Genomic DNA, 12741 nt, shown 5'->3' on the forward strand with positions numbered 1-12741 from the left:
TCCCTATTGCAACAGTGTTGGGAGGTAGGGCCTGATGAGTGGTGACCATACCATGAAGACAGAGTGAGTGATTAATGCCATTATCTTGGGAGTGGATTCATTATAAAAGAGGAAGTCCAGCCCCTTTTTCCTTCTTTCTCTCACCCTCTCACCTTCCACCATGGGATGATAAGGCAAGAAGACCCTTGCCAGATGCTAGAACCTTCATATTGGACTTCCTAGCCTCCAGGAATGTGAGAAATAAATTCTTTTCTTTATAAGCTACCCAGTTTCTAGTGTTACATGACAGCAACACAAAAATGACTAAGACACTGAAGAACAAACAGAAAAAAAGATTGAAGAAAAGTGAACAGAGCCTGAGAAACATGTGGAACACCATCAAGAGAACTATAGAAGGAAATTATAGAAGTGGGAATTATAGAAGAAAAAGGGAAAGGGAAAGGAGCAGAGAGAATATTTGAAGAAATAATGACTGAAAACTTTTGAAATTTGGTGAAAGATATTAAGTGAAAAGTACAATTACCATTTATCGTACTTTTTCAGCTCCAGAATATAAACATCCCAGAAGCTCAACAAACTCCAAATAAAATGAACTGAGAAAGACCCATACCAAGGCACATTATAATCAAACTTTTGAAGGACAAAGAAAGAATCTTAAAAGCAACAAGAAGCAACTTGTCACATACAAGGGACCCTCAATAAAATTATCAGATTTCTCATCAGAAACATAGGAGGCCAGATTGCAATAGGCTGATATATTCAAAGTGCTGAAAGAAACAGACTCTTCACCAATGTATTAGTCCATTTCCACACTGCTATAAAGAACCTCCTTGAGCCTGGGTAATTTCTAAAGGAAAGAGGATTAATTGGCTCACAGTTCCACATTGCTGGGGAGGCCTCGGGAGACTTACAATCATGGTGGAAGGGGATGCAGCCACCTTCTTTACAAGGCAGTGGGGGAGAGAGAGAAAGTGAAGGAGGAACTTCCAAACACTTACAAAACCATCAGATCACATGAGAACTCATTCACCATGAGGAGAACAGCATGGGGAAAACTGCACCCATGAACCAATCACCTCCCTCCCTTAATACGTGGAGATCACAAATCCCTCACTCAACATATGGGTATTACAATTCAAAATGAGATCTGGATGGGGACACAGAGCAAACCATATCAACCAAGAATCCCGTATCTGCCAAAGCTATCCTTCCAAACTGAGAGAGAAATTAAAACATTCCCAAGTAAACAAAAGCTGAGGAGTTTTTTTTACCACTAGAACTGCCCTGCAAGAAATGTTCCCACAAGCCGTGCAAGGTGAAATGAAAGGACACTAAGCAATAACTCTAAGCTATATAAAGAACTAAGGATCTCAATACAAGGGAATACATTAGCAATTATAAAACCAGTATTATTGTAACAATGGTTTGTAGCTCCACTTTTTATTAACCACATGACTTAAGAGACTAATATAATTTTTAAATTATTACTCAAAAACTACTATTATTATAACTTTCGTTTGTAATTCCACGTTTTGTTTCCTATGTAATTTAAGAGACAATGCACTTAAAAGAACTATTAGCTTTATGTTTTGGGGCATACGATGTATAAAGATATAATTTTGCGACATCAGTAATGGAAAGGGGTGGGGATAGAGCTTTACAGGAATGGAGTTTTTGTATGTTAGTCAAGCTGGTATACTTTTAAGTTAGAGTGTTAAACTTTAGGATATTAAATGGAATCTTCATGGTAACCACAAAGAAAATAGCTAGCAAATATACACAAAAGGAAATGAGAAAGAAATTTAAACATTTCACTACAAAAAAAAAATCAACTAACAAAAAAAGACAATAATGCAGAAAGCAAGAGACAAAAAAAGCTATAAGGCATGTAGAAAACATAGCAAATTACAGAAATAAGTCCTTCATCAGTACCTACTTTAAATGGAAATGGATTAAACTCTCCAGTCAAAAGATGGACATTGACAGAATGCATTAAAAAAACATGATCCAACTATATGATGTCTACAAGAGACTCTAGAATCCACAGACACAAATACATTCATAGTGAAAGAATGGAAACAGATACTTCAACCGGGCCAATCAAAAGATGGAGATTGACAGAATGCATTAAAAAAACATGATCCAACTATATGCTGTTTACAAGAGACTCTAGATCCACAGACACAAATACACTGATAGTGAAAGAATGGAAACAGACATTTCGACCGGGCCAATCAAAAGATGGAGATTGACAGAATGCATTAAAAAAAATAATCCGGCCGGGCACGGTGGCTCACACCTGTAATCCCAGCACTTTGGGAGGCCGAGGCAGGTGGATCACGAGGTCAGGAGTTCAAAACCAGCCTGGCCAAGATGGTGAAACCCCATCTCTACTAAAAATACAAAAAAATTAGCTGGGCGTGGTGGCACGCGTCTGTAATCCCAGCTACTCCAGAGGCTGAGGCAGAGAACTGCTTAAACCTGGAGGGGCGGAGGTTGCAGTGAGCCGAGATCGCACCACTGCACTCCAGCCTGGGCAACAGAGCGAGGCTCCATCTCAAAAAAAAAAAAAAAAGATCCAACTATATGCTGTTTACAAGAGACTCTAGATCCACAGACACAAATATATTGAAAGTGAAAGAATGGAAAAAGATATTCTGACTGGACAAAGTGGCTCACATTTCAGGGAGGCCGAGGTGGGAGGATTGCTTAAGCCCAGGAATTCAAGACCAGCCTGAGCAACACAGCAAGACTTTGTCTCTACAAAATAAAATTTAAAAATTAGCCAGACATGGTGGCATGAGCCTTTAGTCCCAGCTACTTGGGAGGCTGAGGCAAGAGGATCACTTGAACTCAGGAGGCTGAGGCTGCAGTGAGCTGTAATCACACCACTGTTCTGCAGCCTGGGTGACAGGGCGAGACTCTGTCGCAAAACAAACAAACAAAAAGATATTCATGCAAATAGTAACCAAAAGAGCAGGGACGGCTATACTAAGATCCAACAAAACAGACTTTAAATCAAAAAAGGTGTTGGGTGTGGTGGCATACTCCTGTAATCTCAGCTACCCAGGAGGCTGAGGCAGGAAAGTCATTTGATGCTAGGAGTTTGAGACCATCCTGGGCAACATAGTGAGACCCTATCTCTATAAAAAATAAAAAAATTAGCAGGGTTATGATAGTACATATCTGTAATTCTAGCTACTTGGCAGGCTGAAGCAGGAGATCTCTTGAGCCCAGGAATTCAAAGTTACAGTGAGCTATGATAGCACCACTGCACTCCAGCCTGGGTGACAGAATGAGACCCCATCTCTAAAAATAAACAAAGAGACAAAGAAGGATGTTATGTATTAATAAAGAGTCAATACAGTAAGAAGATATAACAATTATAAACATTTACACACGTAATTACAGACCATCAAAATATATGAAGGAAAAACATCATATATTGAATTGAAGGGAGAAACAGAGAATTCTATAATAGTAGTTGGAAACTTCAATAATCCTCTCTTAAGAATGAATAGAACAACTAGGCCAGGCATGGTGGCTCACACCTGTAATCCTAGCACTTTAGGAGGCCAAGGCGGGCAGATCACCTGAGGTCAGGAGTTCAAGACCAGCCTGACCAACAGGGAGAAACCCCGTCTCTAGTAAAAATACAAAATTATCTGGGCGAGGTGGCGCATGCCTGTAATCCCAGCTACTCAGGAGGCTGAGGCAGAAGAATCACTTGAACCCAGGAGGCAGAGGTTGCGGTGAGCCGAGATCGTGCCATTGCACTCCAGACTGGGCAACAAGAGTGAAACTCCATCTCAAAAAACAAAACAAAACACACCAACAAAAAAAAAAAACCAGACAGAAGTAAGGACATAGAGGACTTAACACAATAAACCAACTAGACCTAAGAGACATAAACAGTCACTCTACCCAATTTTCTTCTCAAGTATGCATGGGACATTTTCCAGGACAGACCATGTGTTAGGCCACAAATTGAGTCAAAACGTGATATGTGCACACAATAGAGTATTACTTTGCCTGTAGATGAAAGAAAATTCTGACACATGTTACAACATGGATGAACCTTGAGAACATTATGTTAAGTGAAATGTAGGCCAATCACAAAAAGGCAAATACCACATGACTCCACTTATATGAGGTACCTAGCGTAGGCAAAATCAGGCAGACAGAAAGTAGAATGGTGTCTGCCAGCAACTGAGGGTGGGAGGGGAATGGGGGGTTATTGTTTCATGAGTTTTTAAAAGGGAAAGAGTTCTGGAGATGCATGGTGGTGACAGTTGCCCAGCAATGTGAAGAATACATTTAATCCCACTGAACTGTGCACTTAAAAATGATGAAGATGGGAAATTTTGTTATACGTGTTTTACCAAATAAAATAAATTGGGGGAAAAAAGCTATAGAGTGTATTTATAATATGAAAACTGAAATGACCTAGATGTTTCATGGGCAGCTGTTTCAAAAATATTCATAGGCCCAGCATCGCAGCTCACGTCTGTAATCCCAGCACTTTGGGAGGTCAAGGTGGGAGGCTCACCTGAGCCCAGGAGTTCGAGACCAGCCTGGGCAACGTGTCAAAATCCCATCTCTACAAAAAATAAAAAAATTAGCCAGGTGTGATGGTGCATGCCTGTAGTCTCAGCTACTTGTGGGGGCTGAGACAGGAGGATCTCTTGAGCCCAGTGTGGGGGATGGAGGTTGCAATGAGCCAAGATTGCGCCACTGCACTCCAACCTGGGCGACAAAGCAAGACCCCGTCTCAAAAAAAGAAAAAAATCCATAAGGCACACCACTGTGCAGCCTTTAAAAACTATGTTTTCGGCCGGGCGCGGTGGCTCACGCCTGTAATCCCAGCACTTTGGGAGGCCGAGGCGGGCGGATCACAAGGTCAGGAGATCGAGACCATGGTGAAACCCTGTCTCTACTAAAAATACAAAAAATTAGCCGGGCGCGGTGGCGGGCGCCTGTAGTCCCAACTACTCGGGAGGCTGAGGCAGGAGAATGGCGTGAACTCGGAGCTTGCAGTGAGCCGAGATCGCGCCACTGCACTCCAGCCTGGGCGACAGAGCGAGACTCCACCTCAAAAAAAAAAAAAAAAACTATGTTTTCAAAAATATTTAATGATGTGGAAAAATAATTGTACATACATACACACACACAGAGTGAAAAAAGAATATAAAATAGTATATAAAGCATAATCCCAATAGTATATAAAAATATTAAATATACTATATATAATGTGTGTGTGTGTATGTGTGTGTGTGTAACAGTGGTTAACCAGCTCAAGTAATAGTATGGTACCTGATTTTATTTATAAATATTTTTAAATAAATATTAAGTATATATTTCTTTTTTTATTTTCCAAACAGCCTACACTCAATACACAGCTAAAGAGTAAACGATCATTTTTAAATCAAAGGAATTGCATTCAGTGTTGGCTGGCATGAGAGGAGGCTGGCTCCTCACACTGCAGGTAGGAAAGGACACAGGTACCCCGTTCTGCAGGGCAGCCCGGAAATACCTCTCTTTGACCCAGAAACTCCACTTCTGGAAACCTCTCCTAGGGAAATCATTAAGAACAGGCACCTTTGGGAGGCCGAGACGGGCGGATCACAAGGTCAGGAGATCAAGACCATCCTGGCTAACACGGTGAAACCCCGTCTCTACTAAAAAAATACAAAAAACTAGCCGGGCGAGGTGGCGGCGCCTGTAGTCCCAGCTACTCCGGAGGCTGAGGCAGGAGAATGGCATAAACCCGGGAGGCGGAGCTTGCAGTGAGCTGAGATCCGGCCACTGCACTCCAGCCTGGGTGACAGAGCGAGACTCTGTCTCAAAAAAAAAAAAAGAACAGGCACAAAGACCAGGCTGACAAGGTACTCATCACAGCCTCGTGTATAACAGTGAAAAGCTGAAAACAACCTACATGTGCAAAAATAGAGGCTTTACTTAAATAGATTATACTTCATCCATACTATGAAATGTTATACAGCTGCTTAAATGTTGCAGAAATGTATCTACTGTCATGGAAAGTGTTTACGATCTATAGTGAAGTAGAAAAAGCAGTTCACAAAGCAGTATATGTGGTATAATCCCACTTTTATAAAAAAAAATTCACACATATAGGAGGTGTAGAGAAGATCTGGAAGGAAATGAACTATAGTGTTAACAGCAACTGCCTTGAATAGATGGGGTAATGGATATCTTTATGTTTTTTTGATTAGTCTGCATTTCTGAATTTTATATAAAACACATGTATTTTGTCTATATTGAGAACAATAAGGCCGGGTGCAGTGGCTCATGCCTGTAATCCCAGCACTTTGGGAGGCCAAGGCAGGAGGATAGCTTGAGTTCAGGAGTTCGGGATCAGCCTAGGCAACATGGAAAAACCTCATCTCTAGAAAAAACACCAAAAATTAACTAGGCAGGATGGTGCATGCCTGCAGTCCCAGCTGAGGTGAGAGGATTGCTAGAGCCTGGAAGGCAGAGGTTGCGGTGAGCCGAGATCACAACAGACGGGCAACGACGCAAGACCCTGTTTCAAGAAAGTAAATAAATAATAAATTTTTTAAAAGAACAATAAAATAAAATTGTGGGGGATGAAACGAGATCAATACAGGGACAGCTAGAAGCATTGCTGGCTGGCTCAGCGAAGGAGCGTGGTGGCCAGGGCCTTCAGGGACAGGAGGGGCAAGGCCATCACAGCCACCTGCTGCTCCCAGCCTCAGCTGTCCATGAGATCTGACTATTCAAATCCCCGTCCACTGACCTTGGATTTATAAATTCAAAGCATCTTCCCATTTTGTCTTATTTAGTCTTCTCAGTACTCTTGTGAGAGCATTATTAGCTCTGTTTTGCAGATAAGAAAAGCCAGACTTAAATCACTCACAAATCACAGAACACAATCAAGGCTGAGCAGGTTATCTCACACCAAAATCGCATCAACCATATCCTCACTCACAATGAGTGATTACGCTCCCACTGACAGGCAGCTCAGTAAAGTGGAAAGAGTATGGATGTTGGAGTCCACAGGCCTAGCTTTGAATCCCATCTCAACTCTGAAAAGCAGCCTCTTAACCCCTCTGCAGGGAACGATAATCCTAGGGTCCAGGATTGTTCTCAGGATAAGCACAATCACGCAGGTAAATCACCGCGCACCATGCCAGGCTCTCCATCAGCGCTCAATAAATGCTCAGGCACAGGGAAGCCCTGCCTCTCAGTGCAGCTGAGCTCTCTGGCAGCTGTGAGGTTAGAAATCGGCTTCCGTAAATGGGACTAATGATGAACTTCACGCAGTTTCCAATGCCCTGGCTCTGGCACTGTCCCTGAGGCCAAAACCGAGTTTCTTCCTCCAAGAGCCCTCTACACAGGTAAGGCCTGCTCCTACACCCCTGGAGGCTGCTCTTCCCCCAAAAAGCCCCATTCCTTCAGTGTTGATCGGCTTCACGCGGTCTGCTCCCAAGGTCATCTCTAGTCCACAGTGACCCTCTCACAGAGCAGTCACCTGGCTGCTCCCCAATTTTCCCTTCTCTTCTTCCCTGTAGATGCTACCTCAAAGAAAAAAATAAAGAGCCCTGGGCATATTTGATGAAAGGCTTCTATTCAGAGGAGCCACTGCTGTGGACATTTGTCATGGACACTGGATACTGCCCTTCCTCTTATCTCCCAATGGGACCAGCCCCTTTTCACCATGGTAACTGGATCAAGGGTGAGAATGTGATCCAGTTGGGGCGGAATAAGACACAAGAACCTGGCCGAGATGTCTGTGGGTCACACCCAGAAGAATGAGAGTCTGGAGCTGCTCCGCTCACCTGCAGTCTGAGATGGAAAGCGACAAGAGGGGAGGGGAAACAGAGAGGAAGAATCCATGTATTTGAGCCCTGAAGCCAGCTGCCACTGAAGTCAGTTTAAGCTGGGTTTTCTTTCATCTACAACTGAAAAGGCCCTAATGCACAGATCGTGGCAGAAACTAGAAAATGGATTTGCAGCATGGCTTGGGCGGTCAGCGCTGCATACACCGTTTACCCCTCTGCATATGCCTAAGGCAGGAGCTTAGGTCCTGCCCTCAGAAAGCCCTGTGGGATGGAGTTGTCGAGGCTGACTTGGATTTGCACTGCCCCCTCCACCCCCTCTGTGAACAGAACACACCTGCTCACTCCATCTGCCTGCCAAGCATCTGGCTGGGCTGGGCAGAAGGGATGATGTGGGTAGCTTCTCCAGCTGCTGCTGACTTCTAGGTACTCGCCATCCTCCAACATCAGCAACAACTTTCCCTTCCCTAAGCCACACTCCAGGCCTCTGATCTTCATGTGATCTTCCCCTAAAGATTCTCCTGCTAGGCCAGGCGTAGTGGCTTACACCTGTAATCCCAGCACTTTGGGAGGCCAAGGCAGGTGGATCAACTGAGGTCAGGGGTTCGAGACCAGCCTGGCCAACATGGTAAAACACCATCTCTACTAAAAATACAAAAGAAATTAGCCGGGCATGGTAGCACACACCTGTAATCCCAGCTGCTCTAGAGGCTGAGGCAGGAGAATCACTTAAACCTGGGAAGCAGAAGTTACAGTGAGCTGAGATCGTGCCACTGCACTCCAGCCTGGGCAATAAGAGTGAAACTCTGTCTCAGGAAAAAAAAAAAAAAAAAAAAAGATTCTCCCTGTAAATGTATGGATCCCAGGTCCCACTTCCTGATGGTCGAACCCTCTGCCTGACAAAGCAGATCCACCAAGGCACCAATGTATTCATGGAAAAAAGCCGACCTCTCCCCTCTCCCCATGACCAGATGTTGTTACCTGGGGCATCTGAAGAGGCCAGTCATTTGTGGTCAAACAAATGAAGAGGCCAGTCATTTGTGGTAAAAATAAAAATAACACATTTGTTGATCTGCCGGGCATTGTGCTAAGTGCTTTACATGTATTCACCCATTCCCTGCACAACCCTGTAAGGTAGATATTATTATTATCTCCATTTACAGATGAGAAACAGACCCAGTTGGGTGAAAATAATTTGCCCAAGACCTTTTAGCTAGTAAGTGGCAAAGCCAGAGATCAAACCTGGACAGTCTGACCCCAAAGCTTCATGCCCTTAACCACTGCATGGAAGAGCAGTTTCCACCCCAGGAGCAGGGAGGAATGGAGAAGGTAAAGGAGCTCTGTAAAGCGCCCGACATGGTGCCGCCTCCTCCACCTGGGCACAGAGGTCACTCAACTTGATGGAAAAATTTCCTACCAAGAAACATCCCCACATCTTGGTCCTGCCCTGGATTGTGTGGCATAGGGCAAGTCCCTTCTCCTCTCTGGCACAGTCTCCCCTACTACTGGGAAATAAAATCTCTACATGGAAGATGATTGTGCAGGCCCCATTTACTCTTTAGAGCCAGCCCTCTGCTTTGGTGCCATGCAATCTGGAAAGGAAGTTAATTCCCCTGCTGTTTCCAGGCCCCACTTTTAAAATTTTTAAATTTCCAGTTTTAAAATTTTGTTTTACTAAAAAGGGAACTGTTCATTTTGTCTCTTCTATTAATTATGTTTCTGTTTATAAAGCAGAGATAGGTGCTTACTTTCCTCTGTGTACGCAGAAAAGAAAGTCACAGAAAATGCTAAGAAAGCCAAATAGCCCTGTTATAGGAGGCAGCTAGTCAGGCACGAGCAGAGCAGGAGAGCGCTCCCCCCGACATACACACACACATACACCAGGAATGTCAGGTGACCATCAGGTGATGGTCAGGCAGTTGTTAACTGTTTCTCTAAAATAATAATTGCTAGCAGCCTGCATCAGGAAAAAGCAGCCTCCCAGTAGATAGAAGAAACTCGAAATTGGTGATCAGCAGCTTCCCAACAAGTTCTCAGGAATTGGGCGAGTGGGCACAAGCATGCGCACTAAGGGGCAAAATGGCGGAGTGTAACTGGTAGATGACCTTCTAGGAATGCTAGATTGGCAAGGGAAGAACGCCTTAAGTGAGCATGCGTACAACTCCAGTCGTTTCTTAGATAATTCTAATGTACTGTGCTATGACAGCATCAAATATGATTGACTCTGAATGGGTGTGTCCCAGGGGGCTTCAGAGAAGACAGCAATATGAGCTTGAAGGACAGAACTTACAGGAGGAAACCTGGCAAGGGTGAGGCATTAAAGTAGAGGAACCAAGGGCGGGAGTACAAATCTAGGGTATTCTCGAGTGACCTGAATGTTTTCTCCCTGAAGAAACCTTACCTGGCCTAGCTGAGTTCCAGTCCATACGCCAATAAAGGAGAGCAATTAGGAACATGGGCGTCAGACTGAGACCCCATTCTGCCACTCAGAGGAGAACAAGGGCCCTAGAGCCAGTCTCTGAGGTCAAGTCCTGGCTCGACCACTTCCTAGCTGTAGGACCCTGGGCAGGTTTACCTAACCTCTCTGTGCCCCAGGTTTCTTCTCTGTAAAATGGAAAGAATAATGGTGTTTACCTCATAGGTGGTGGTAAAGAATGAATGAAGGCTAGGCGCAGTGGCTCATGCCTATAATCCCAACACTTTGGGAGGCTGAGGTGGGCAGATCACCCGAGATCAGGAGTTCGAGACCAGCCTGGCCAACATGGTGAAACCCTGTCTCTACTAAAAAAAAACCAAAAAACAAAAATTAACCGGGTGTGATGATGCACACCTGTAATCCCAGTTACTTGGGAGGCTGAGGCAGGAGAATCACTTGAACCTGGGAAGCAGAGGTTGCAAGTGGGCCAAGACTGCGCCATTGTACTCCAGCCTGGGCAACACAGCAAGACTCCATTTAAAAAAAAAAAAAAAGGCCGGGCGCGGTGGCTCAAGCCTGTAATCCCAGCACTTTGGGAGGCCAAGACGGGCGGATCACGAGGTCGGGAGATCGAGACCATCCTGGCTAACATGGTGAAACCCCGTCTCTACTAAAAAATACAAAAAACTAGCCGGGCGAGGTGGCGGGTGCCTGTAGTCCCAGCTACTCAGGAGGCTGAGGCAGGAGAATGGCGTGAACCCGGGAGGCGGAGCTTGCAGTGAGCTGAGATCCGGTCACTGCACTCCAGCCTGGGCGACAGAGCGAGACTCCGTCTCAAAAAAAAAAAAAAAAAAAAATAGAGTGAATGAGATACTGGGATAAAGGGCACCACACCTGGCGCGCAGGAATCTCTCAGTACACCATGGCCACTGCTACGCTTCTGCACAACCTCACCTCCTCTCATTTCTCTCTTCAGTAAATTTGGGGTTTGGAGAGTTAAAGAGACAGGAAATTCCCTAATATAGTGCTGGCCCATAGGAGGTTCTGGGAGCCGAACCATACAGGCTTCCAATTCCCAATCAGCAAAGGCTAATGCTGGCTGGCTAGGGGAAGGGACTGTATCTGAAAACCCTGACCAACTCAGACCTCAGGTCACCAGGGAGAAGTTGAGGTGACAAAGAAAGTGTGTAGGTCAATCCCGCTGCCTAGAGCAGTGTGCAGACAGCATAGAGGAGGGACTAATATTCAGAGAACACCCTGGCAGCAGCCTCCCCTTAAAACTCCTCAGGGACCTTGGTGAAGAAAGAAGAGCCAAGAATATTCCTACACAGAGCTAGGACTGAGGGCCTCTTGAACTCCTCAGAGAGCAGACCTGTCTCTGGGCATCTCCATGAATTGGGCCCAAAATGGCCCTGTTAATACAAGTCACTTCTAGTCCCTCACGGCCCAGTCAACACTCAGCTTCAGCTGACATTTACATTGCGCTCACTATGTGCCGCACTGTAGAAGCATTTTATGTGTGCTATCTCATGCAGCTCTCGTGACAAGCCAATGAGAGCTTGATGGGCGGGGAAACAGGGGCAGAGAGAGGCTTAGGAACTTGTACAAGGGCCCAGAGCCAGCATGTGACACACAGAGTAGGACCCAGGCAGACGGTCAGGGCCGGTGCTCAAAACTGTCCCTCTACACTGCCTCTCACCTGCCCACCAGGCTCTCCAGGGCCTGGAGCCCCCAGGCTGCTGGCCACTTCCTCTAGGCAGAAGTGACCCTTCCCTCTCCTGGCACACATGTGACTGTACCTGCACTCACGGAAGTCAGAAACTAGCCAGAACCAGGTCTCCCGTGAGCCAGCAGGTGTCCTAAGAGCCAATGCCACAACCTCATGGGTAGGGTGACCACATATCACCCAGGGCCAGGCTCAGGGCCCAAGTCGCCTGTCCTCCTCGCCTATCTTTCATGGCAGCCACAAGACTGAGCTGGTAGTGCCACCTGTAGACAGCCTGCCTCCATTAAACTATCTCAGAACCAGTCCTAGGACGTGGGCTCTGGGTACTGGGCAAGCAAAGCCACCTCCCACCCCCAAATAGCAAGCCAACTCCTGGTACCACCCATCATCCCCAGGGCAGTTGGGCAGGTGGAAATTGCCAGATGATGCTTTGCTCTCCTTCCAGAATACTGTTGCTGGCCACACACATACACAGCTTCTGAGGCATGTGAGGTAGCTGGGTGAGCACCAGGGAGAGAAGAGCGTGGCTGTGTGGCACAGACCCCAGCATTCCCCATAACTCAGACAGACGCAAACAAAGCCAAATGCTGTCAGGACCCCAGAGGCAGCCTCAAAGGGGCGTGCCCATTAAACTGCCAGAGTGCCCTGTCGAGAGCAGTGGCATTTTTTCCTAGCCCACGTGGATGTTTAGAATTAGAGGAGCCTGGCAGTACTCAAGGGTCCCCAGGGAACTGGGTGAATACATCATTCCCATCACAAAGCTCTTAACAAGTGTGCCC

The 12741-nt window shown here is 45.7% G+C and overlaps 1 protein-coding gene across 1 annotated transcript in view; it reads right to left on the minus strand.

Moving 5' to 3' along the window:
- The window catches only part of TTC7B (tetratricopeptide repeat domain 7B), a 275587-nt gene that overhangs the window by 229519 nt on the left and 33327 nt on the right, over positions 1-12741 (minus strand).

The sequence above is a fragment of the Rhinopithecus roxellana genome, chromosome 5 (genome assembly GCF_007565055.1).
Source record: "Rhinopithecus roxellana isolate Shanxi Qingling chromosome 5, ASM756505v1, whole genome shotgun sequence".
Taxonomy (NCBI): domain Eukaryota; kingdom Metazoa; phylum Chordata; class Mammalia; order Primates; family Cercopithecidae; genus Rhinopithecus; species Rhinopithecus roxellana.